Source organism: Scyliorhinus canicula, chromosome 6 (assembly GCF_902713615.1).
Source record: "Scyliorhinus canicula chromosome 6, sScyCan1.1, whole genome shotgun sequence".
Taxonomy (NCBI): domain Eukaryota; kingdom Metazoa; phylum Chordata; class Chondrichthyes; order Carcharhiniformes; family Scyliorhinidae; genus Scyliorhinus; species Scyliorhinus canicula.
In genome coordinates, this window is record NC_052151.1 from 137877855 (window position 1) to 137905150 (window position 27296).

Consider the following 27296-nt stretch of genomic DNA (forward strand, 5'->3'; position numbering starts at 1 on the left):
CCTATGATATACTTTGGAGTTTTCTAAACCTTGGCCATAACTGTCCCCAGGGTACAGAGCATTCACTTCAATGATTCCGATTTTGCCGGCAGCTGCATGTTAACAATATGGAGCATTGTCCTATTGGTAAAATGCATTGGGCTCGATACTCCCAAAGGGAACAAAGTCTCCTCGCAAGTGCGTTTAGCTGCGTGTTTCCCAGTGCTCGCAGTGCTGAAAAACACATGGCTATTCAACGCGACTCACGTTGTATAAAAGCCTGAATGGGGAATGCATGGGTGAGGTCGCACATAGCCCCGTTGCATACCGTGGGGAGCTCCAGTCGTCAGAACTCCCCAGTATAGCGAGATATCGGGATCCCATTTTTAAATGTCGTCCCAATCTCCGAGGCCCTGGAAATGATCCCCGCAAAATGCCAGCTTTGCACCTTGGAACTGCCAATCTAGCACCATGGCAGTACTCATGCAGTACTGGTGCCTTGGCACCACCCTGCCCAAAGGGCATGCAGTGGGAAGCCCCCCCCCCCAAGTGCTGTTTCGAAATGGGGACCAGTGCTGAACAGCGCTCGCCCGAGGGATCTGAGGCGAATGGGATAAATTCCAAAGCCTCGGGTACCTTGGGAATCTGCACTTTAGAGTGAAACTAGCTGCCTCGTTCTAAAATGCAAATTTGCCAAAAAGTGATCCTGCCCTCAATGGCACGGCTGGCATCGCAACGTCTCACAAGATCGCGTTGGGGCTCCCGGCTTTCATCGGCCATGCTTCGCCGCGGCGAGCTGCTTTTCTGCGAGCCCCCATTGAGTTTTAGGGGCTGAATGGCATTAGGTCAAAAAATAAGAAAAATCCAAAAGCTATAATAGAAGATCCCAGTAGTTCCCATTTCATGTAGCTGAGCCCTAATTGAGTGAACATCTAATTGTTGTGGTATAATCGTAATTACTGTTGGACAAATTTCATGAGGTTTGATTAAATTATGAAATCTAATAAATTCCTAACCCTGCCTTCATCCATTGAAGATATATCAAATGAGAAATTCAGATGAAATGTCTTTGAGTAGTTAAGGTTTAAAACTTGCTACCATTAGGAGCACTCATGGCGACTAGCAGAACAACATTTAAGCTTGTTTTTAAGGGGAAGCTAGGTAAACAAATGAGTGAGAAAGGAATGGGTTTAAGTGAAGGAGGAGACTTGTAGAGCATCTACACTGGCATGAATATATTGAGCAGAAATATCTGTTTCTGTACTGTAACTATGTTATTCACTATGCCCCATGTGTTAAGCTGTTGGCAAAGTTTGCGAAAAGGACCAAAAGGTTTCTACTGCTGAACACTGCACCTCATGAGTCAGATGGTTCGGTCTTCTGGTCAGGTTCAGTGAGATGCTCTCCCAAAATTTTTGGGTGGTCTCAAATAAACACGAACTACTTTTGTCTTGCAGTGTTATGAGCTACAGTAATTCAGTTTGCTTCACCTTGTTGAGCTAATTAAATTGAATTATTAAGTTTATAAAGATGGAGTTTATGCTCGTTCATTATTGTATCTGTTGAACTGCTATTTTTTAATACTTTTGTTGTGTTAATATGATGATCTATCTTGTTTACTCCGATTGTTCCAGTTTTCAATTTGACTGCTCTTCATTTTTGAACAGTGATGCAGCTTTGTAGAAACCTTTTTAGTTTTGTCATTGATTGATGCTACTTGTTTAGTCTCTAATCAGTCTGCCTCAGGTCAACATAAATGGGAATATTTTGAACACCTTTAACAAAATTGTAATACCTGACTGACATGGTCATAGCCTATTGTTCTATTGGGCGGGATTCACTGACCACCCCTCTGCGTGCTTTTTGGCAGAGACATAGCCCGCCAGTAGGATCTACGGGTCCCGCTGATATCAACGGGATTTCCCATTGACAGCACTCCTGTCCCTGGGAAACCCATGCGCCGGCTGGAGACCACAATTTCCCTCGACGTGAACTGGTGGTAAATCCCACCCAAAGTCTTTAAACAGCACTGTGCCTTAATGGTTGCTGATTCAAAAGAAAAATTGAATTAGTATAGCACCTTTCCCAACCACAAGGCATTCCATTAAAGTACTTTTGAAATATTGTCACTAGTCAGATATTTAAATGCATTCAGTTGTATGACCAAATATTAATGCTGTGCTGTATGGAAATATTGAAATTAACTTTTTTATCTTCTATATAAACATACACCTATATATATGCATATATTAGATTATAACAAGTTTGTACAGTTCTATATTGCAGAGACACAAAGCAGCATAAAGGCTTAAATACCTATAGAGAGAGGAATGGAGGTAATGGGCGGGGTTCTCTGACCCCCGGAGAATCGCCCGGGGCCGACGTCAATCCCGCCCCCGCCGTGTCCAGAATTCTCCGCCCCCTGGGATTCGGCGGGGGCGGGAATCGCGCCGGTTGGCGGGCACTCCGTGCTGGTCGGCGGGCCCCCCGCAGCGATTCTCCGGCCCGCGATGGGCCAAAGTCCCGCCGCTGACGTGCCTCTCCCACCGGAGTGGTTTAAACCACCTACCTGACCGGCGGGATTGACAGCGCGGGCGAGCTCCGGGGTCCTGGGGGGGGGGGGGGGGGGGGGCACAGGGCGATCTGATCCTGGGGGGTGCCCCCACGGTGGCCTGGCCCGCGATCGGGACCCACCGATCGGCGGGCGGGCGGGCGGGCCTGTGCCGTGGGGGCACTCTTTTTCTTCTGCCTTCGCCACGGTCTTCACCATGGCGGAGGCGGAAGAGACCCCCTCCCCTGCGCGTGCATCGATATGACGTCAGCAGCCGCTGACGCTCCGGCGCATGCGTGGACTTATGCCGGCCGGCGAAGTCCTTTCAGCTCCGGCTGGCGTGGCGCCAAATGCCGTTCACGCCAGCCGGCAGAGTGGGAACCACTCCGGCGCGGGCCTAGCCCCTCAATGTGCACCTTTGGGGCGGCCCGACGCCAGAGTGGTTCACGCCACTCCGACACGCCAGGACCCCGCCGCCCCGCCAGGTAGGGGAGAATCCCGGCCAATGTTTAATCAAAACTGAGATATTAATTCTGTTTCTCTCGCTGCAGATGGTGCCTGACCTGCTGAGTATTTCCAGCATTTTCTGTTTCTGACTTCCAGTATCAGATGGCCTTTAGCTATCATGAAAAAATGTATAACTTGTCTTAACTAATTCCCTCCACAAGAATTAACTAAATTGAAACAAAATATAATCAATATTGCATTAGAGAAAGCTCTGTAAGCAATACGCACGTATGGGACAGTGCAGGACATTCATTCATTTCCTGAGTGAAAAAAGCCTGACAGTTCGAATGTTGAAGCCATGGATGAGTTATGAGATTCTTTTTCATGAGTATGATAAACACAACACAATTCACTAGTACTCTTTACGGAGAAGAATTTTAGAATGTTACAACATAGAATCCAATTCCATTTTATCTGCAGTTGCTTTATTGACAGAACTATCCAATTAGCCCATTCCTTGACCCTTTTATATTTTGTCCCCACACTTGTTACTTCCACTGGAAAGTCAATATGGATTTGTTTCTATTATTATTCCTAGTGTCACGTTATATATTCCAGCATCACTATGAACCTCTCACTTTGCTCTTCAATGATGGCCTGCAACTTGAGAACTGGTGTGAGTGAAAATAGTCTTGCTCCAGTTATCTTGGCAAAATCTTTCATAATTGTGAATAGATCAGTTTTCCTAGTGTCTTCTGTTTGAATGAAAATAACACATAATTCTCTAATCAAAACTTTGGCAAAGTCATCCAGATTCAAAACATTAGCTCCATTCTCTCTCCACAGATGCTGTCAGACCTGTGGAAACTGTCCACCATGTTATGTTTTTGTCTCTTATTCCAGCATCCACAATAATTTGCTTTTATCTTCTCTAATCAATCTGCCTATCATTTTTGGCATCATTTTAGTAAATCTCTTGTGTCTCCTGAACATGGATTTAATGCCCTTCTTAAAATAAGGTGTCTAAAACCAGACATCATGTTTTACTCCTGAACTAACTATGTGAATTACAGAGGTAGAACCATTAAATGGTTACAGCATAGAAGGAGGCAATTCACCCATTGTCCATATCCGCTCTCTGCACGAGCACCGCTGCTAGTCCCACTCAGCTATCCTCGTAGCAGGAGTAGGCAATTCAGCCTACCGAGCCTAAACACCTTCAACGTGATCATGGTTGATCCCACCATGGCTCATCTCCACCGTCCTGACCATTCTCCATAAGCCTTCAACCCATTGCCAGTTAAAAATCTGTTTAACTCTTCCTCCTTAAATTCACTCACTGTCCCTGCATCCACCACAGATTCACAACCCCTTGGGAGAAGTAGTTTACTCAAATCTGTTTTAAATTTGCTACCTCTTATTCTAAGGTTATGACCTCTCGTTTTAGAATGTCCCACAAGAGGAAGCATCTGCTCCATGTCTACTTTATCCACACCTTTTAGCATCTTGTCTCTCTCAATTTGATCTCCCTTCAGTCTTCTAATTTCCGGAGAGAATGGGTGGGATTCTCCATCCGCCCAAACTGGAGAATCCCTCCTGAGGCCAATGGAATGCTCCCTTGTCTGCGTTCGCCCGTGGCGTTCTTGCGGCGGGCAATGCGGAAGAATCCAGCCCTAAAAGCCAAAACTGTTCAATCTCTCCTCGTACGACAAATCCCTCAACCCTGGAATCAATCTAGCGAACCTCCTCTGAGATGCCTCCAATGCCACCACATCTTTCATCAAATAAGGGGACCAAAACTGTGCACAATAGTCCAGGTGCAGTCTCACCAATGCCTTGTATAGTTGAAACAACATTCCTCGCCTCTATATTCAATTCCTTTTGCTATAAATGCCAAAATTCAATTTGTTTTCCTTGTTAGCTGCTGTGCTTGCATGCTAGTTTTCTGTGACTCATACACAAGGACACCTAGATCCTGCTGGATCACAGCACCCTGAACTCGCTTCCCATTTAGATAATAAGTTACCCTGCTCATTTTTTTGACCAGAATGCATGACCCAACACTTATCGACGTTAAACCTCTGCCACATTTTGGCCCACTCTCCTAAACTAACTATATCTATTAGCAAAGTTCTTATTTCTTCATTGCAACTTACTGTTCCACCTATTTTTATGTCATCTGCGAATTTGGCGATAGAACCCTCTATCCCTATATCCAAGTCATTATTATTGATTGTAAATAACTGGGGCCTAAGTACCAAACCCTGTGGCACCCCACTAATTACATCTTGCCTTCCAGAGAAAGACCCATTAATCCCGACTCTCTGTCTCCTGTCCGTCAGCAGGTCTTCTATCCAAGCTAATAAATTATCCCTAATCACATGTGATCTTACATTGTGAATTAACCTTCTGTGCAGCTCCTTGTCAAATTCAGAAGTCCAGATATGCTACATCTACAGGATCCCCATTATCCACTTATGCTTGTTACATCTTCAAAGAACTCTAGAAAATTAGTCAAACATGATTTGCCCTTCATAGAACCATGCTGACTCTGATTGATGGTGCTTTGGCTTTCCAAATGTCCTGATATTGCGTCCTTGATAATTGATTCTAACAATTTTCCATCAACAGATATTAAACTAACTGATCGTAATTTCCCACATTCTGCCTCCCTCCTTTTTGAATAAAGGCGTTACGTTAGCATTTTTCTAACCCAATGGAATCTTTCCCATGTCCAGAGAATTTTGGAGTATTATATCCACTATCTCTGCTGCCACTTCCTTTAACACTCGAGGATGTAGACTATCAGGCCGCTGGGGACTTGTCTGCCCTTAATCCCAAGAGTTTGTTAAGTACAGTTTCCCTACTGATGCTGCTTGTTCCAAGTTCCAACCCTTCTATTACCTCTAAATTGCCCGTTCCTCTAGGAATGGTACTAGTGACTTCCACCGTGAAAACTAAGGCAAAGTATTGATTTAGCATCTTTGCCATTTCAGTGTTCCCTCACCGGTTCCATCTTTTTTTTTTCTCTTTTTTTTAAATTGTATTTTATTACAAACATGCATCAAAACAGGTTACAACAAATAAACACCCCGGGAAACATATTTCCCAACAATCAACTATACAGTCTGTACATATTTTTCTGGTTCCATCTTTGAAGGGACCATGACAGTGGCAGGACTTCGGCCCATCGCCGACAGGCGCGGCACGATTCCCGCCCCTGCCGAATCTCTGCTGCCGGAGACTTCGGGACACGGCGGGGCGGGATTGACGCCGGCCCCCAGCGATTCTCAGACCCGGCAGGGGGTCGGAGAAACCCGCCCCGGTCTCCCGGTATCCATGTTTCAGTAATCCCCACCAAATCATAACCTTTTGTTTCTATTTGTGCTGTTAGCTTATTAAGTTTGTTACAAATGCTTCTTGCATTTAGATACAAAGCTTTAAAATTTGTTTTAATGTTAAATTTCCCTACTCTTCTATAATTCCCAGGGTTGTTTCTCATACCAAAGAAATCAGTTAAAATTCAGCCAATTGACATGTCCTTAATTGGTGCATAAAACATTTGACCAGTTGTTCATTGAAGCCATACAGAATGTGTCCTGCACTGCAATAGCTAGTTAATTGAAAGGAGTATGGACCGGAATCTGGCACATCATAATTTAAGGTTCTTTTATTTTTCTGCCTCTGTAGATAGTTCAGGCAGTGTAATATTGCCCCCCCCCCCCCCCCCCTCCGCCAATATCCCGACTCCGTCCCCACCCTCCTTTCCCCTCACTCCCAACCACCCCCTTCCTCTCCCTTCTGTTGGTACAGAGGTGAGCGTATCTGGTCTCTCCAGTGAAAGTTTAGTGCTTGCGCTAGTTGTTTCTTTTGTAGAACTGTGTTGTGAACTGTTTTAATAACGAGTATCCTGACCCTCCTTCCCCATATGTTGGTACTGAGGGGAGGGTACCTTGTTTCTCCAACACAAAATAATGTTTGTACAGTTTGGCCTTGTATATATTTTTTACTGTTTTAATAAAAAGATATGGACCAGCTGTCAGCGCAGGACAGATCTTGTGAACTTCAGCCTTACTCTTAAGGGGATTTTCTTTTTCTTGCCTTTTTCATGGAAGTCCACCCAGCAACTTAAAGCTCTATTGTCCCTGATCACAAATAGATTGTGCTAATTTAAGGGACTTCATATTCAGCTTTATGTAAATGAAGCTTCAATGTAACTTCACCTGCACGAAAGTGGTGTAGTATGCAGCACATTCTGGTAGTTTTTCCTGATTACTGGAAACTCCAGGATATTGTGTATATTCCTTTCGCCAATTTACTTACAAACTGAATGTATGGACTAATTTCTTGGCATAGAATTTTTTTGGACTCTGTCTAGTATGTACATGTTTTTTTTGTATAAATATATCATTTCCAAATGTAGCACAATAGAACAAGTGCAACAGAACAATCAAATGTAATGCAAACAGTTTGTCATTTTCTGTTTTAACAACAATAACAGTAACACCCCCGAAAGCGAAGGAGAAAAGGAAGAAAAATAACACCCCCCCCCAAGTCCACGTCTCTCCCCCCGCTAGCTGCTGGCTACAAACAGGTCTTTAAAGACGGCGATGAACTGCCCCCACCGGGAGCGGAACCTTCCTCCGATCCACTGGCGTATTTAATTGTTTCCAGCCTTAGAAATTTTGCCAAGCCTGCCAGCCATTTTACTTCCTGATGTCCCTACTGTCCTCTTAACAGTTAGCCAGATTTTTAATGTACTCTTTGATAATTTTGCATACTCATGCAATGTTATTGCAAAAAGGTACCAGACCTGAGCCTGAAGAACATCACTCTCCATTCTCTTCTGCTCTATAATTAACTACCTATCCATGTCGTCATATTCCTTCTAACGTTGTATATTTATCAGTATTACATTATCTCAGCAAATGCTTTCTGGAAATCCACGAAAACAAGATCCTTTGCATTTTATTTGTCTGCATATTTATCCAAAATAATCTTTGTTACAATATAATTTGTCTTTTACAAATACTTGCTGGCTGTTCTTAATTAACCCATGTTTTCCTAAGTGAATATAGTTTATCAGGTAATTTGGTCTCTTTTAAACCCAGAGAACCCTAGCGGTTTCAGAAGTTGGTGGAGTAGTAAAGGTGCTCAAGACCCACCAAGTCTCTGCTCATTTTCATAATCATTCCTGCCTCTCTACCATGTACATCATTCAACCCCCAGCAATTCCTATAAATGGAGAGTCGGGCTTGGGGCAGGAATGGTGTTAGGTGAGAGGCCCATGTGGTTGGGTGGGGGAATACTGGTGGTTAGGGATTTCCTGCTGGGTAGTGGGGTGTGGGGTTGTCATTGTGGATCTGTGTAGTAGTTACCAAAAAGTTAGAAATAGTTTTAATTCTTGAAACGTTCTCTTGCTAACAATTAGTGTAACACAATCTGTACCATCCGAACCTTGCGATTTCAATTGCATGGTTTGGATTGTTCCTCGTTCAGGCAGATTTTCACTTCCAGGCAATTGCTGTGCAAACCTTACCTTTGAACCTCCGAAGGGGATTACCCTGCACGTCATTGGGGTACCACCCAACATGACATCCTGGAGCTTGATTCCCAGCTTTGGTCTGCATGTGCAAAGTCTGCATGTTCAGCTCCAGGGTCCCAGGTTCAGTTCCCGGCTGGGTCACTGTCTGTGCGGAGTCTGCACGTCCTCCCCGTGTGTGCGTGGGTTTCCTCCGGGTGCTCCGGTTTCCTCCCACAGTCCAAAGATGTGCGGGTTAGGTAGATTGGCCATGCTAAATTGCCCGTAGTGTCCTAAAAAGTAAGGTTAAGGGGGGTGGGGTTGTTGGGTTACGGGTATAGGGTGGATACGTGGGTTTGAGTAGGGTGATCATTGCTCGGCACAACATCGAGGGCCGAAGGGCCTGTTCTGTGCTGTACTGTTCTATGTTCTATGTTCTTCCTGTGTCTCCATGGGTTTCCTCCAGGTGATCCGGTTTCCTCCCACAAGACTGAAAAGACGTGCTGTTAGATGAATTGAACATTCTGAATTCTCCCTCCATGTACCCGAACAGGCGGCTGGAGTGTGGCAACTAGGGGCTTTTCACAGTAACTTCATTGCAGTGCTAATGTAAGCCTACTTGTGGCAATAAAAGGTTATTATTATTATTATCCAGGTCTAAATTAATTGCCACCTGGAAACAAATATAGGCTAATAGATATGTGCAACCACAAGCAGTGGCTGATGCAAATAGTATAGATGCTTTTAAGGAGAAGCTGAACTAGCATTATGAAGGAGAAGGGTCATGGCATTATAATGATAGATTTAGATGAGGAAAGATGTGAGTAGGTACAAGTGGAGCATAAACACTGGCATTAACTGTTTGAGCCAAATAGCTTGTTTCTGTACCATATATCCTGTGTTATCCTCTGTAAATAGGAAATCAGCATGAATTTGTCAAAGGCATGTTGTAGTTAATTTATTTGATTGAGTTCACAAAGGTCGGGGTTAATGTTGTTGTGAATTCAACCTTTCAACAGTCATTTTACAAATTGCAGCACAGCAGACTTATTAGCAAAATTAAAGCCCATGGGATTGAAGGGACAGTGGCAGCATGGACAAAATTGGCTCAGAGACTGAAAGAAGAGAGTACTTGTTAACACCAACGTAAGAAGAAGCAAGGAAGTTATATTAAACATTTCATAAAACATTTGTTAGGTGCCAAATGGAGTATACACTTCACTTCTGGGTGCCCCACTGGATGTCAAAGTCTTGGAGTACAGAAGAGGTATAACAAAGTGCTAAAAGGGATGCATGCATCAGTGTAGGGAAGATGGCTTTGTCCTCCTTAGATTAGAGGAAATTTTAATAGAGATGTCTGAAATCCTAAAGGTTTTTTTTTGATAGAGTAGGTAAGGCAAAATTGTGTTCAGTGACAGAAGGGCCAATAAAGAATGTGCACAATTTTAAATTATTTGGCAAAAGAACCAAATGCGAGAGGAGAAAACATTTATTTCCACAGTCCGTCATTTGATCTGGGATATGCTGCCTGAGAGTGTGTGGAAGCAGATTCATTAATAAAAGAAATTGGATAAATACTTAGAAAATTACAGGACTATGGAGAGTAGAAGCGTGTGATTTATTGGAGAGTCTGCCAAAGAATCAACACTGGCAGGTTGTACTGAATGGCTTTTTTCTATGTTGTGTGATTCTTTTGTTCCCTCATCCCCTTTCGCTCTCTCTCTCTCGCCCCTTCTCTCCAGATTTTCTCATTATTACTATTCTAAGATGTTGAAAATCTCAAGGAGAGAAAATGCTTCACAGAATCATTGAAGTGGCAAATATATTTTGATTCAGTAGTCCATTAGTACTTTAGTACTTGCATCTTAAACCTTTTAAGTCTTATAATTATTTTACTGTTGTAACATTTCTGGATAAATTGCACTTAATATGTACGTTATGTTGTTGCGATACATATTAGAACAGTACAGCACAGAACAGGCCCTTCGGCCCTCGATGTTGTGCCGAGCAATGATCACTCTACTTAAACCCACGTAACCCGTATACCTGTAACCCAACAATCCCCCCATTAACCTTACACTACGGGCAATTTAGCATGGCCAATCCACCTAACCCGCACATCTTTGGACTGTGGGAGGAAACCGGAGCACCCGGAGAAAACCCACGCACACACGGGGAGGACGTGCAGACTCCACACAGACAGTGACCCAGCCGGGAATCGAACCTGGGACCCTGGAGCTGTGAAGCATTGATGCTAACCACCATGCTACCGTGAGGCCCTATATATATGGAATAGTTTGCTATTTGACATGCAGTTATGGGTAGCTTGCAGATCACTGACAGTTTTAGAGGTAGGTTGTCTTTTCTATATTTGTTTTTGCCTTATTCTTGCAGCTGGATATTGTGCTTTGTAAATTTCCACTTTTAATGTTTGTACTTGTCAGGGGCAACTCTATTCTTCATGCACAGTACCCAGATGAGGTATATGTCCCCAGGCAAACAAATGCTCCTGAATGAGTTCCTGGTTCTTGCAATACTGTCCCAAGTGTCCTAACTTTTCATTTTTCATGTTGGAATAGATCCAATAGATAAATGAGGTGGAACGAAGTTAGCTAAATATTTAAATAATGAGTGCATTAGAGAGTAGTATCTAAAATGTTTCTGAGTCACTTATGGCATTCGGCACATCAAGTCCACCCTGACTTTCTGTGGAGCAATCCAGTCAGACCAATCTCCAGCTCAATGCCTGTAACCCTTTAGGTGTTTCCTCCTTGTGCCCATCTAATTTTGTTTTGAAATCATTGTGTGTTTCCACCTCCACCACCCTCATGGACAGCGAGTCCCAGATCACTAGGTGGATTGGCTATGCTAAATTGCTCTTAGTGCGCAAAAGGCGGGGTAGGGTTACTGGGTTACGGGAATAGGGTGGAGGTGTGGGCTTGGGTAGGAGGCTCTTTCCAAGGGCCGGTGCAGACTCGATGGGCTGAATGGCCTCCTTCTGCACTGTAAATTCTATGATTTGTAAAACATTAGTATTAAATTCAATAATCCAGTCAGCTTTTTCATTTTAAGTGGAACCAGGAAATAAGAATGCAAAAGTACTACTAAATATAAAGCTGATCTTGCAACACGTTTTTTGGGGGGTTGTCTTTTAATTTGGCTAATAATGTCAACTAGCGATAGGTTGTAACCCACATAGGCTCAATTTTGTGACTACATAACATGTTTTATATTTTACTGGCTAAACATTTATTTATGATCAAATAAGAGGCTAAATAATTACTGTACTTAATGACCAAAAATAAAAGTAGTTTTAAGGCTGGTTTAACAGCACTGTCTATTAAATCCACTTGGGTGAGGAATGGAAGCACCTTGGCTGCAACTGCGATGCATAAACAATTCCTGCAGGTAAACATATGGTGTTATGTTGACTAAATTCCATTTTCTCCAATGTTGGTAATCTGCAATGGAAAACAAAAGTTTAAAACATTAATTGATTTTGTGTGGTTATGCTCAGTTCACCCGAAATACTTGTAAGAAAAACATTTAAAGCCCTTGAACAGTCAGTCAGTGTTTCAATCTGCAGCCAACTATCATCAATAGTTTGCACCAGTGTAGTCAGCTTTAAAAGTATTCTCTTCCTTCCCACTCTTCCCCTCCCCTCACAATTTTTCCCTTCAGTAAAACTGAAATTTTAAACAGCAGAATGGAATGCTTGAGATTGAATTTCCTTCATTAACATGAATATCAGAAAGAAATGCTGCTATTTCTAAGTTTTTCTACTTTTTTTCGACCTGCACTATGAAAAATATGTTGATTGTAAAGCATGAGCAAAACTGCACAAGTTTAAGAGAGAAGAAAAATTGAAACTGAACTGCAAAACATTACTGGCCAAATATTTCAGAAATATATGCTCCAGGACACTGCAATTTCCAAGCTACATAATGAAATCCAGTAAATAACTCGAAGCCTTGTTTTTTTTATTCCTATATCAGCCTGATGCTTTTACTTAAGCCTATTTCCTGGAATTGTATATGGAAAGAGAAAATGAGGAGTGAAAATAGTGCAATGCCCATGTGTGCAAGTAGTGTATGTTAGAAATCTTGGGGAAAATACCCTCCTTTTTAGTCTGCTTTTTCTGCCTGTTGAATAGGCCGATCAAACTAATCTAAAACTGACCAAAAAATATTGTCTTCAGGTTTCAAAATATATATAAACTCCCAAATTGAGTATTTTTTCCACTTAAGTTTTATTGTGACGTAATCTTACTCATCTTGATTTAACTAAAAAATTTTCTAAAAAGCCACTGTCAAAAATTATGCAATTCCATTATTGTTGAAGGAAATCACTTTGCAAGTAGGAGTCTCCTTTGACAGGGAAATCAAAATGCCAGAAATTGCTATTCTACTCCATCTAATTGTTCCCTGTACATTGAAAATATAATCTCCCTCACTATCTCTCGTACCCTTTCGGTATTTATTTCTCGAGGTACTTGCCCCATAATCTCTCAAACCGATACAATCACTGCCCCCCTTGAAAGTCCATTCTACACATTCACCTGGGTTTTGCTTAATTGGAAATTGAGAAGATGTAAATTATTCTCAATCTAAGAATATAGTTTTAGTCCCATAGTTTTAGGGCGCAATTCTCCGCACTCACGATGGTGCGGAGAATAGCGGGGTTTGTAAAATTTTACGGCCACGCTAGTCTGACGCCCTCCTGCTATTCTCCCCCCCACGCCCGACTCCCGATACGAATCGCTGCCGCCGTTTTTTTACGGCCAGCAGCGATTCTCAGCTGGCCGATGGGCCGAGTTCCAAGCCCTTTACGGCTGTTTTTACGAACGGCAAACACACCTGGTCTGGCCGTTCGTAAAAACGGCCGTAAAGTGCCGATTTTTAAAACCATGGCACCGATTGGCACGGCAGTACCACGGCCGTGCCTAGGGTGCCATGGGCCTGCGATCGGTGGGCACCGATCGCGGGCAGCAGGTCCGATACCCGTGCACTCTTTGTCCTTCCGCCGCCCGCTGTATCACTTCGCAGGGCGGCTGAGGGGCATCCCGGCCCGCGCATGCGCGGGTTTCACGCAAATGCGCGATGACGTCATCCGCGCATGCGCGGGTTGGAGTCTTCCAATCCGCGCATGCGCGGCTGACGTCATGTGACACGTCAGCCGGCGCAAACTCTGGCAAGCGGGCTTAACGAACTTCGTTAAGCCCGCGATGCCGGAGTTTACGGCGGCGGCATGCTAGCCCCGACCGGGGACCAGAATCGGTTGCCGGTCGGGGAGGGGGAGGCTGGCGTCAAACCCGCCCGGATTTGACGCCAGCCTTACGATTTCTCCCTCTCTGGGAGAATCGCGCCCTTAGTCTTTTAACCTTCCCTCTTCTGTTTTTGAGGCTGTGCCCTTTGTTAAAAAATCTGTAGTTATGTTAAACTGACTGTTCGTCTTGTTTACATCCCGTAGGATGTTGAACACATGGACAGCACCAACCCAAACATTTGTTTCTCCAGTGTAAACAGTTTCAGCTCCTGTATTCTATCTATGTGACTAATTCAAGCTGTGAACTTAGTTTCCCTTTGCTGTATCCTCTCTAGTGTCTTAATATCCTTAAATTATACTGAGCAGAATTTCATACTGAATTCCAGGTGGAGGCCGATCAACACTCCCAATCCAAGATCCTGTGTGTGTTACCTGTTACGGTACCGGACCAGACCCCAATTTATCTTAGAAGCCGGACGAGATCCCAACAATTTTTCAATTTCTAAAACCGTGAGTAAATTATACTTTGGCCCTAGAATGATTTGATTGACAAATAGGGATCTTTTATAATAAAACAAACATTATCTGTGCAGTATTAACCACATTAACATCACACAAAAATAGATCTACAATTAACAGTTAAACAAAAATATGGAAACATTTTAACTACTAACTTACATCTTCTGAATTCCCAATTAAGCAAAACCCATTACCGATCAAAAGCCACTTAACACAGGGTTGCTAGCTGTACTGTTGAGTAGAGATATCTGGGAAGGCTGCTTGGAGAGAGATTCTTTCAGGAACTGTCTGCAAATCCTTCAGTCTTCTACAGACAAGACCCCTCCCATTAATTACTATGGGCACAATTTACTGGCCCCATCCCATCAGAACTGGAGTGGGACGTGGCCGGAAGATCCCAGGAGAGGCCTCCCCTGGGATTCCTGATGGCCGTTACCGCCACGTGAGATCTAACCAGATCTCGAGATAGGTCGTGATCATTCTCGCACGGGCTGAGTGATTTTAAGAACCCACTTACCCGGATCTAATGGCCACCTGACATCTATCAGCCTCACGGAGGAGAATGCAGCCTGGTGTCGTTCAGTACTCTTCCCCAAAAATTGGGAACAGGCAGAGTGGTTGTTGGGGGTGGGGGGGGGGGAGAGGGTGGGGGGTCCTCTCCTCTCCTCTCCTCTCCCAGTCGATTGGAGTTCCCCAGGTGGTTGGCCTTTAGACAGGGTGGCACCCTAGCCCTGCTGGTGGCAGCTGACACTGCCAGCCAGATACCCTGGCAATTCCACTCTAGTACCAGCCTGGTGCTGTCAGGCAAACAGCCAGGGTTCCAGGTTGGTCATGCCAAGGTGCAGGCTGGAATTTTGCCCATGCTGGGGATCGGGCCCCGGGGGTGTCTGCCCATTTGGGGGTTCTGGGGGTTGCATCGGGGAGGGTCAAGAGATCAGGACTTCATTTGTAAATGACGTCCCTGTCTCATGCTGCACTGAAGCTCCTTAGTGCAGGAAACGACACTACATGCGGCCACGGGGTGGGCGTTGGGGGTGGGTGGCAAGGGGAGGGGGAGGAGGAGGAGGAGGAGGAGAGACAGCTGCCGGAGCTCTTGGCGAAAGGAGTACCGTTAGATAGTGGAGTTGTTCGTGGCCCTTACGACCCCACTAAACCCGCCCAGAACTGATGTTTTTTTCGTTTGATCGGATCATCGCTATCCTATTCAGATCCCATGACCTGTTATTATCTATTATCCCCCCCCCCCCGAACGATCCAAACTGCCCAACATTCCATTAACCTATATAAGTGCATGGTTGGAGTTAATAATTATCTCACTTCTACGACATCTTATTTTGTAGCCTGTGCTGTCACACAGACTGGATACCTTTAGCTAGGTTTTGTAATAATATTTTTGGGTGGCATGGTGGCACAGAGATTAGCACTGCTGCCTCACAATGCCAAGACCCAGGTTAAATTCCGGCAAGGGTTTCTGTCTGCATGGAGTCTGCACGTTCTCCCTGTGTCTGCGTGGGTTTCCTCCGGCAGCTCTGGTTTCCTCCCACAGTCCAAAGACGTGCGGCTTAGGTGGACTGGCTAAATTATCCCTTCAAATGCCTTCTCCATCATCTACATACCCCGCCCCCTCCTGCACTGTCTTCCATAAGAAGCTTATTGAGAAAATGGAGCAGAGACTGGAGACCCAGAAAGCAATGGCGCACGCCTTGCAGAAAGTGGCCACTGACCAGGACGAGTGGATCACCGCACTCGAGGCCGCGCTATCAAGCTTGGTAACGACCCTGAAAGCGCTCAAGGGGAAAGTCGACGATCAGGAGAATAGGTCCTGCCGGCAGAACTTGGGGATTATCATGCTATCAGAGGGCAGAAAACTGACAGAATACGTTGCTAAGATGCTCAAAAGGAGAGGAAGGCTTCACCAATCCCCCAGAGTTGGACTGGGCTCCGACAAAAGCCCAAACCCGGAGATCCACCACTGGCAATAATCACGAAACTGCATAAGTTTCAAGATAAAGAGCGGGTGCTTAACTGGGCGAGAAGCAGGCAGTCGTGTAGGTGGGAAGGGTAAGCAATCTGCATCTACCAGGACATTGGAGCAGCTTGGCCAAGTGTTAAGCAGAGTTTAACAGGAAGGTGCAGTTTGGAATGTTGTACCTGCCGAGATTATAGATCACGTTCAACAGTAAAAACAGTATGTCAACACACTGGAGGAAAAAACGTGTTCATCTGAAAGAATGGACTCCGAAAGCAATGATAAGGGACAATCAGGAACTTTTAACTTTTAACCTTGACACTATCTTTATTCCCTTCAACCTACAACCAGTCTCCACCCAGCTAAAAAGTCTGAGGACGGATATAGTCTTCCTCCAATACACACAGCTGAGGGAGAATGATTGACTAACAGTAAGAAAAAAGCTTGATAGGACAGACTTGTCAGGCGTGCTTCGGCACAAGGATGAGAGGAATGGCCATAGGACAGCCTTTACAGTGACAAACACGGTGAACAGACCCATGATGGTTAGCGGCATCCTGGTGGGGACACCGGTGGTGCTTGTAAATATATGCGCCCCTAACTTCGACTTCATAAAAAGAAAACCATGGCGGAGATCACCGACCTCGACTCCTACCAGCTCATCATGGGGGGAGACGTCAACTGTGTGTAGGACCCAATGGCTGACAAATCCAGCCACAGATCAGGGAAAAAGTCAGGAATGACCAAGAAACTGAACACATTTAGGGAGCAGGTGGGGGTTTGGACCCATGGAGGTTCAACCATCTGAAGGAGAAGGAGTTCTCCTCCTCTCATGTTCACAAAGTCTACTCCTGCATTGAGTTCTTTGTAGTTGGTAAATCGGTGCGTCCAGGGGCAGAATACTCCGCAATAGTAATCTTTGACCATGCGCCACAGTGAGGTTGGAGACCGGCCGGGGCCAGCCGCCTACTGGCTCACCAGCTGAGAAAGAAGGCAGCCATGAGGGAGATAGCGCAGGTGAGGGACTGGAATGTCAGATTAGTCACAGCGACAAATAAAATCAGCGAGGCCTTTGTGACCTTTTAATGGGGACTGTTAACCTCCAAGCCCCCAGAGGATGGCTTGCCGATGAACCAGTTTATCGACGAGCTGGACATACCAGTGGTGGGGGAGGAAAAGAAACAGGGACTGGAAGAACTGCTTGGACTGGGGGAGAACATGGAAAGCATCAACTCCATGCAGTCAGGGTCAGACAGATTCCCAGTGGACTTCTATAAAAGGTGGCCCCGCACCTGTGGAGATGGTCAATGATTCGCTGTCGAGAGGGGCCCTGCTGCTCACGCTGGCACAGGCCTCGATATCGCAGATCCTGAGAAAAGACAGAAACTCCACAGAATGCGGGTCATACAGATCCATCTCACTCCTGAACTGACGCTAAAGCCCTGGTCAAGCAACTGAAGGGTCTTGAGCCTGAGGTAGCCACGGAAGACCAGACTGGGTTTGTCAGTGGCAAACATCAGGCGCTTGCTGACTGTGACTATGACGCCGCCCAGTGAGGAGACACCAGAAATGAACAATGAAGGCCTTCGACAGATTCAAATGTGGCTATCTCCATGAAGTGGGGCAGCATGGTTGCACAAAGGTTCGCACAGTTGCTTCACAGCTCCAGGATCCCACGGTTCTGTTCCAACTTGAGTCACTGTGTGGAGTCTGCACGTTCTCCGTGTCTGCATGGGTTTCCTCCGGGTGCTCTGATTTCCTTCCACAATCAAAGATGTGCAGGTTAGGTGGATTGGCCATGCTAAATTGCCCTTAGTGTCCAAAAAAAAAGATTGGGTGGGGTGACTGGGCTACGGGGATAGGTTGGAGGTGTGGGCTTAAGTGGGGTGTTATTTCCAAGGACCAGTGCAGACTCGATCGGCTGAAAGGCCTTCTTCTGCACCATAAATTCAATGTTCTATGAAGTACTGGAGCAGTTTGGGTTTGGGCCTCGTGGGTGAAACTACAGCGCTCCCATGACGAGCATATGGCCAAACACAACCAGTTCTAAATACTTCCAACTGCACAGAGGCATTGTCCCCATTGCTATTTGTTCAGGCAGTTGAGCCACTGGCTACCATCCTCAGGCCCTCAAATGAATGGAAGGGCATACAAAGGGGAAACTGTGAGCAGAGTCTCATTCTATGCAGATAACCTACTCCTCCACGTCTCAAACCCCTTAGCCAGTATAGAAAGAATAATGGAACTCCGAAGGGAGTTCTCAATCTTCTCAAGTTACAAACCTAACCTGAGAAAGAGCAAAATCTTCCCTGTGAGCATCCAGGAGTGAGGATCAGAACTGGCGAAGCATCCATTCAAGCTGGCCCAAACCAAATTCTGATACCTGGGAATCCAGATAACCCACAACTGGACACGGATCCATAAGTGGAATCTGTCAAGCCGAGGGGAAGAGGTAAAGCGAGACCTATGGAGGTAGGACTTGCTCCTGCTCTCCCTGGTGAGAAGAGTGCAGACAATAAAAATTAACATGCTGCCAAGATTCATCTTCTCTTACGGATCCCTCCCGATCTTCATCCCCAAGGGCACCTTCACTGAGGTAGATAAACTAACTATGGTGTTTGTATGAGCAGGGGAAAAAAAACAGGGTCCATAAAAGCATCTTGCAAAGAAGGAGGAATATGGGGGGACCTGGAGCTGCTGAACCTCCGATAGTACCTTGGTGGCGAATACCGAGAGTGTGAAGATGGGTGAAAGAGCCGGGTGCCGAGTGGGTGTGAATGGAGGAGACCTGTATGGGGACACCCTCCGAGCACTGGCCATGGCCGCACTCCCATTTCCCCCAGCCATGTCCTGGAGAAACCTGGTGGTAGTGGCTGCCCAGGCACCACTTTAGTCTTGGGGGTTAGCGGACATTGCACATGTGCAAAAACCATAAATTCATCCTGGCGACAATAGATGCTTCCTTTAAAACGTGGAGACAGGACGAAGGGGTACTGACAGTAAGGGACCTGTACGTAGACTGCAGAGTGGTGACCCTGGGGAACTAGCAGAAAAGCTCCAGCTCCCGAAAGGGAAAGAGCTCCGGTACCTGCAACTGAGGAACTTCCTCCACAAGGAAACCACAATGTTCTGCCAGCAGGTGTCAGAATAACCAGAGCTCTTTACGGGGAGAGGGGCAGACATTCTAGTCTTTGCCTCCCTGATTGCCTGCCAGAAACTCCTGCTTGGCTGGAGGCCGCAGACTGGGGGTGAATTTCTCCCGGCCCTGCACCGGGCCGGAGAATCCCCTCGAATGGGCCACGCCGGCACGTGATTCTCCAGTGTGGAGAACCAGCGCCATTGGCGCCGGGATGGTTGGTGTGGCGCCGGTCGCTGGGGGCCACCATTCCTACGCGCCGGCCCCTATAGCCCTGCGCCATGTTGCTTCGGGGCCGGCACGTTGAAGGAGGACACTGCACATGCGCGTGTTAGCGCTGGCACCATTGCGCATGTCCTCGTTGGTGTCGATGCAACTGCGCATGCGCAGATCCCCAGTTCTTGCCGGGATCTGCAGCTGAAGCGGCGCAAAGCGTTCCAGCAACATGCTGGCCCCCTATAGGGGCCAGAATTATACGTAGGAGCAGCCCATTCATGCCGTCATAAACCGCGACGGCTGTTACGACGGCGTGGACACTCTGCCACGGGATTGGAGAATTCCGCCCTCGCTCTCTGACTTGGCAGAATTCATCAAATTGGGGAAAGTAAAATTTGCCATTCGAGGATTGGGTGAAGGCTTCCATGATATATGGATGCAATTCACCAGCCTCTTTGAGGGCCTGTACATGACCAGCACCTCATGAGGGAGGAGGGGTGGTTAAGAGAGAAGAGGGATGAGGGAGTAGGGGGTGAAAGAGTAGAGGGAGCGGGGGTGAGAGGGTAGAGGGAGCGGGGGTGAGAGAGTAGAGGGAGCAGGGGGTGAGCGAGTAGAGGGAGCGGGGGTGAGCGAGTAGAGGGATTGAAGACAGGACAGGGAGCAGGAGGATGAGAGCGTGAGCAGGGAGCGGGGGGAAGAGAGGGTGGGAGAGTGGGGGAATAATAGGGAGTGGGAGTCAGGGGAGAGAGAGGGGGAGAGTGAATGGGGTTGGGGGAAGAGAAGAGGGAGCGGGGTGGAGACTGAATAGGGCACGGTGGAGTCGGGGGGGGGGGAGAAGAGAATAGGGACTAGTGTGGGATTGGAGAGAGTAGGGAGCAGGGAGGAGAAAGAGAGAATGGGGAACGGGGGAGTTGGAGGAGAGAGAATGGGGAACGGAGGTGGGAGAGAACAGGGAATGAGGGGGAGGAATGGAAATCGGGGAGGGAAGGGAGAAGGAGAGACAATACCCAGAGGGCAGGTAGAAGTAAGTAAAGAGGAATCAATGGCTACTAAAGGGGAAAAAATAATCCATTGATGCAGTCAAGGCAACGGGCAAGTTATGCCTTTGTGGCCTCAAATGCACTTGGGTACGTTTTAAAACCATGGGGCAGCATGTATATAATTAATATGGCTGTTCTAGCCAACCACTCTTCACTGTTAACATGCCTCGTGTTTATGTATATGTTTCCTGCGTGCTCTTACCTTTTCTGTTTTGTTATAAATGAAAATCAATAAAAATACTTTTTTAATTAATAGCTTGCCAAGTTAAATTTTATTTAAAAATTGTCAAAAATCCCAACACATGCCTGTTGCAAAGTCGTGTTCAAAATCAAAAATCTTATGCATTTACTCACTGAAAAACAGTAATTGAATTCTAAAAGGACTGAGTCAACATATGCAGTTTCCAAGATGGCTGAATATTCGCATCACTGTACATGACAGATTGCAAAGCTATTTAAGTGGATCCAACATGTCTGCAGGAACCCACCAAACCCCTGAGAAGAATGAAATCATTTCTCCTGAGCCATTCGCTGGACATCCAGTCTCCGTGGTTAGGGAACAAGCAATAGACATAATTTCAGAAAATTGACTTTGCCTGAGAGAAAACTTTACCCAGCCATGATCTTGCACCTTGAATCCACTCGCCCTACCCATATTTGGGACTTTGGGACGTTTGTGAGAGAGGATCATTTGACAAGTCAGCTTAACCCTCTTTTTTGTGTTTTCTCCAGACCACAGACAAAAAAGTGGCAAAGTTCCTGTGTGGGCCTTTCGCCTACCCATACACCTCCCCCATGCCCTGTTATTATTCATATTATCCATTCGTATTATCATTCCCTCTCGCGCCCTCTCTCAAACTCTCTTTCATTCTCTCTCTGTCTCTCTTCTTCTCTCTCTCACATTCACCTATGCCCCCACGCCATTTAACTTGCAAGTTTGAACTCTATCTAGTGCTCCGAAAGCTGGTGTTTGAAACAAACATGTTGGACTTTAACCTGGTGTTGTAAGACTTCTTACTGTGCTCGACCCAGTCCGACACTGGCATCTCCACATCATTGCTATTTTAGTATCCACATTCGTCAGGCAGATTTTTTTTTTAATATCAACACAGCAATTGCTGTTTTCAATATCTGTGAAGCTGAGTTCTGAGGAATCATAAAGTTGAGCCTGGAGCCACCCAAGTCGTCCACATAGAAGATCTTTAATCTTTATTGGACTTCAAAATATCACTTAATCTATCCTCCCACTTCGTAATCTGTACGTACGTAATTCGTACGCTGTGTGAGCGTGTGAACTTCAAGTGCATGTGCGTGTGAAAGTCATACTTTTTTTCTTAAACTAGTTTATGAATAATAAATACTGTTCTCTTCATTAAAAGATGCAGAAAACCCATCTGCGCACATCTATTACAGTCAAGAACTGTAAAATAAATAGTTGAGCACATACTGAATCGGCAAACATTTTTAAAAATAAGCCTGTTGTGGTCAAATGAGGAATGGGAAAATAGACGAGCTATTTTATGCTGATTGTAATCACCATCAATAACATTCTTTTGCGGGTGGTACAGTGGTTAGCACTGATGCCTCATGCCACCGAGGTGCCAGGTTCGATCCTGGCTCTGGGTCACTGTCCGTGTGGAGTTTGTACCATGTTTGCGTGGGTTTCATCTCCACAACCCAAAATGTGCAGGGTAGGTGGATTGGCCATGCTAAATTGCCCCTTCATTGAAAACAAAACTGAATTAGGTACTCTAAATTAAAAAAAACACATCATTTTGCAATTACATTATTGATATCTATTCCTTCTTCTCCTCCTCTCCCCCAATCAATTAGGTTAATCCTCCTCTTATTTAACTTATCTGTTGCAACTGAAGCCCTTATCTGCTTTTGTTTACGTCTTTGCTCTACTTCTCAATACCATCCTCTATGATCTCCTGAACGTCATTGTGTGTGAACCCCAACTTGTGCAGTACTCCCCTGTCTATATGCTGTCCTTTACTATGTCCTATTCAGCCATTATCTTTGCCTGCCACCTACAAGTGCTTTCATACTTGTCTTTATTTATAAATCTCTGCATCGTCTGGTGCCATCTCCTTCCAGCCTCATTGTCTTTTACTCCACCTCACTCCAGCCTGGGCTTCTTGGTTCTTCAGTTGAAAGCTCTTCACAGCCTCTTTTCTTTGACCTCACCATTGGTGTTCAGACAGTTTGGCCCTGTACTTTGATTCACCCTTTCAGTAAGACCCCTACACCTTCTTCATCTCCCTGCCTTTCAATGCATCTGCTTGGTCATATCTTATCTTCAATTGCTTCTAATCTTTCTACTGATGCTCCACATCTGTTTATTCTCGGTGAAACACGGTATATGATTTTATATTTTAAATGTACTGTAAAAATTGGTTGCATGTCCAGGGCTAATATGTGGCGAGGCCTATCTTGTATGGCTGAAAAACATTCATAGTATTCTAACAAGGTGATGAAATGGGTCCAGCTGAGTACACAGAAAAAAAAACTGAGAAAAGTGTTGCTTGGCACCTAGCTGCAAAAGCTGATTAAGGGAAGAGTACAATATTGATGTACAATGTGACATTTGGCCAGAATGATCATGATGACAGATCAAAATATGATTACACTACTGACTGACATATTATCTGTCACTGAAAAAGGCAATAATGAAATGACATTGTGGCCCATGGTAGGTAGCATACACGTTTTCTTATTACAATGCATCAAATGTGTTCCAACAATTCTAGGTCAGTAGTTGTCCAAGTTAGTTTGATTATTCCAAGAACAGTGGGCGGAATGCTCTGATAATGGGGCTATGTCCCCACGCCTGCGAGAAAACAGGATCAAATCACTCTGGACGATCCTCGAGAAAGTCCAGAGTGATTCTCCATTTTGAAAGGGGCTTGTAGGGCCCCGCACTACTCCACGCAGCTCCAGCTGCCAATACGGGGCCCTGCACTTGCGGCCGCGGGTCCACCATGCATGCGCGCGGCAGCCCCACGCAACATGGCAGACCCACACAGCGGGCCGGCCCCAATAATATATCCAGATCGTGCACGCCCGCTGATCGGTGGCCCCCGATTGGGACCTTGGCCGTCCTGGAGGCCCCCCCCCCCACATCCCCGGTGACGGAACCGCGGCCCCCCATCAGAGAGGCCGGCACTCCGAGTGCCCGCTGGGTGGAACCATGAGGGAACAACGTTGGCGGGAACTCAGCCAGTTGTTGGCGGAATATCGCCGCGGGGGCCTCTTTCAATGGCCCCCGACCGGTGCTGCATCGACCGCCCGTGCGCGCAACTGACGGCGTTTTTCTGGTCTGCGGAGAATCACGGGAAGGCGACAGACCCGATCGTGGGTCTGATGCCCCATTCTCCACCCCTGTGTTGAGCGTGATTTTGGCACGGTGGCTCGAAGAATCCCACCCAATTTATTCATGCATGGATTAGACCAGCCCAAAGATTTGTGGCCAAATTGAATGAGTGCACTATAAATAGGTAGCACAAAGGCCAAGTCTGTCTTAGCTACTCAAAGAATCTACGTTCCTGTCTTGTGCCTTGCGAAAATAAAGGAAGTGGAAAATATTTGAACCAATTAAAAGAAAAATGTACTTTTGTCTCAATGATCCTCATAGAGGATTTTCCACTTGGCAATCCATTGTGTTTAACTTGAGCTAAAGCTGTAAATGATTAAACAAATGTCTTGAGCAGGAGTTCCCAAGAATTATAACTGGCAAACAAATGGCTGCTAAACATTCTAAATATAGCACTTAGCTGATTTCTGTTCAAATTGACAATTGCAATCTAGTTTGGATAATAGGCATTTTAAGAAAAAAAAAGGCGATACTTGATATATGACAGGATACAAATCTGGAGTAGAGACTTTCTCGTAGTGTGATGCTCAGTATAATAACATAAATTATTCACTAAAATAAAATACTGCGGATGCTGGAAATCTGAAATAAAAGCAGAAGATGCCATAAAAAAACAGCAGGTCTGGCAGCATCTGTGGAGAGAGAAACAGTTAATGTTTTGAGTTTCAATGAATCTTCAGAACTGAAGAGAGGGTAAAATGTGATTGATTATGTTCTGTGTAGGGAGCGTGTGGAACAGATTTGGAGGTCAGTGAGAGATTGAAACAAAAATGTGAAGATTGAAAAAAGGCATGAAGGACTATCGAAGATGCTCACAGTGGATTAAAGACCAGGCAGCAGAGTGTGATACTGGGAGAACAAGGTTCCGTGCTCAGTGAAAGCAAAACAAGAACAAATGACAGATCTCCTGAGAGGGAGTTGGGGGGGGGGGGGGGGGGGGGGGGGGGGGGGGGGGGGGGGGGGGGGGCGCATTGCTTTAAGACAATTTTGCTTTAAGACAATTTTCCTTCCACTTAATAGACAAGGGGTCAAGATTGAGAAGAATGGTCACAACCTAAAGTTGTTGACGTCTGCGTTGAGTTCCGAGGGCTGTAATGTGACTAATTGGAAGATGAGATTGTGACCTTTATCCATCTTGACATTTTACACTGCCATTAACGCTTCCTTTCTCTTGTGTCTTATACATCTTTGTTGCACTCTCTCCAAGTTCCCACCTATCACTGACCTATTTTGTTCCAGTGGCTATACCTCTCTTTGACAGTATATAATTCATCACATTTCTCCCTCTCTTTAGCACTGAAGAAAAGAAAAGTCATATGGACTCAAAACTTTAACTCGCTTTCTCTCTCCACAGTTGCTGCCAGACCTGCTGGGCTTTTCAAGCATTTTCTGTTTGTTCACCTGAGTTACAAAAGTTGCCTGATTCCAGATGAACCATTTGCTACTAAATCCCTCAACTGCTGTCAATAAGCAATGTATTAATTTACTTTTTGTTTCAAATTGATACTATAATAACTTGAGGTTTGAGCTATGTGTATCATGTAGAAGGAGGCCATTCAGCCCATTGGGTCTACACCAACTCTCTGAAGGAGTACCCTACCTCGGCCCACCCATCTCCCCCCCCCCTATCCCAATAACCCCACCTAACCTTCAGACACTAAGGGACAATTTAGCATGGCCAATCCACCTAACTTGCACATCTTTGCACTGTGGAAGGAAACCAGAGCACCCAGAGGAAACCTATGCAGACACGGGAAGAAAGTGCAAACTCCACACAGTCAGTCAGCCAAGGTTGGAATTGAACCCTTAACATCTTAAGACATCCAGTTTTAAAAAACTGGAGTAAATTCAAACCATATATGGCAACATCAAAAACAAACTGGTCAAAAGCTTTAAGCAAAAATCTGTTGTATCTCGATAATACTGACAACTGCAAAAAAAGCTTAAATATAATCTTCCAAGAATACCTTACAATGATGAGAAGTATCCACACAGAAAGTGCAGTGGGAACAGATTTGTGGAATAAGGTGTACATGTACATGTATCCAACATTTAATAATCATTCCTGCGGCGCCTGTTCAACTACACAAAGGGAGAATTCAGAATGTCCAAATTACCTAACAGCACGTCTTTCGGGACTTGTGGGAGGAAATTGGAGCACCCGGAGGAAACCCACGCAGACACTGGGAGAACGTCAAGACGACACACAGACAGTGAAAGTGACCGGTAATCGAACCTGGGACCCTGGAGCTGTGGAGCAACAGTGCTAACCATTGTGCTATCATGCTGCCTTGCACATAATGGTTGGTGGGGAAACAAGAGGCAAGAGGTAGATGCAAGTCTGAATAACCAGCTGGTCCGCATTGTGATCCATTTCACAGAGCTGAATTATGTTTCACATGCCCCAAGGATTTCTCAAATGCGTCCAACATCTTGGTCCCAAACAATATTTGGATTGCCTAAGACAGGTGCTGGGCCACTTTTGTGTGTTAACAAAGGGCCTTTGTTAACAATATATCCAGATTGTGCACGCCCGCTGATCGGTGGCCCCCGATTGGGACCTTGGCCGTCCTGGAGGCCCCCCCCCCCCCCCAATCCCGGTGACGGAACCGCGGAAACTGGGAAAGTTCTTTAAGTATTTTACCTACAGAAATCTGGAAGAGAGTGAGCATTGCCCTATTCCTATATAGTCCCACCGCACTCCTGAAGGCTACCATTGGACCATGCTCACCCCCTCCCATTCTCTCCCACACCATCCCTCACCGCTGCCCCTGAATTTACCTGAAGACCAATAACTGTGAGGTTCCAACAGGGATTCCCCCCCCACCTCCCAGCAACAATGAACTCGCCCTGGAGGCACGCCAAACAAAGGCAGATCACAGCAATTATTAAAATAAAGTCTAAATTCAAGTTACAGATGGACCTCAGGCCTCAAGGTTGCACAGTGCTGCCAATTTCAGAAGCATAAATTCCAAACCTTGAGATTGTGGCCGGTATTTAACGGAAACAATTTCAAGTGTCATTTTGGGTGAGTTTTACGGCATGATTCCTGCTGGCTTTCTTGATGAGATCCACACCATTATTTACCCACACATTTTTAAAAATCAATTTAGATTACCCAATTCATTTTTTCCAATTAAGGGGCAAAATCTACCATGGGAAATCCACCTACCCTGCACGTCTATGGGTTGTGGGGGTGAAACCCAAGCAAACACTGAGAGAATGTGCAAACTCCACACGGACAGTGACCCAGAGCCGGGATCAAACCTGGGACCTT

The 27296-nt window shown here is 45.6% G+C and overlaps 1 protein-coding gene across 5 annotated transcripts in view; it reads left to right on the plus strand.

Annotated features, from left to right (window-relative positions):
- LOC119967520 (kelch-like protein 29) overlaps positions 1-27296 on the plus strand; it is a 499347-nt gene that overhangs the window by 113678 nt on the left and 358373 nt on the right. For 3 of the 5 annotated variants that reach the window (XM_038800186.1, XM_038800191.1, XM_038800187.1), the window contains exon 2: positions 14150-14273. The exons of the other annotated variants lie outside the window; for them this stretch is intronic. The gene's annotated coding sequence lies outside the window, so the exon portion shown is untranslated. The remainder of the gene's footprint in view (positions 1-14149; positions 14274-27296) is intronic. 5 annotated transcript variants of the gene reach the window in all.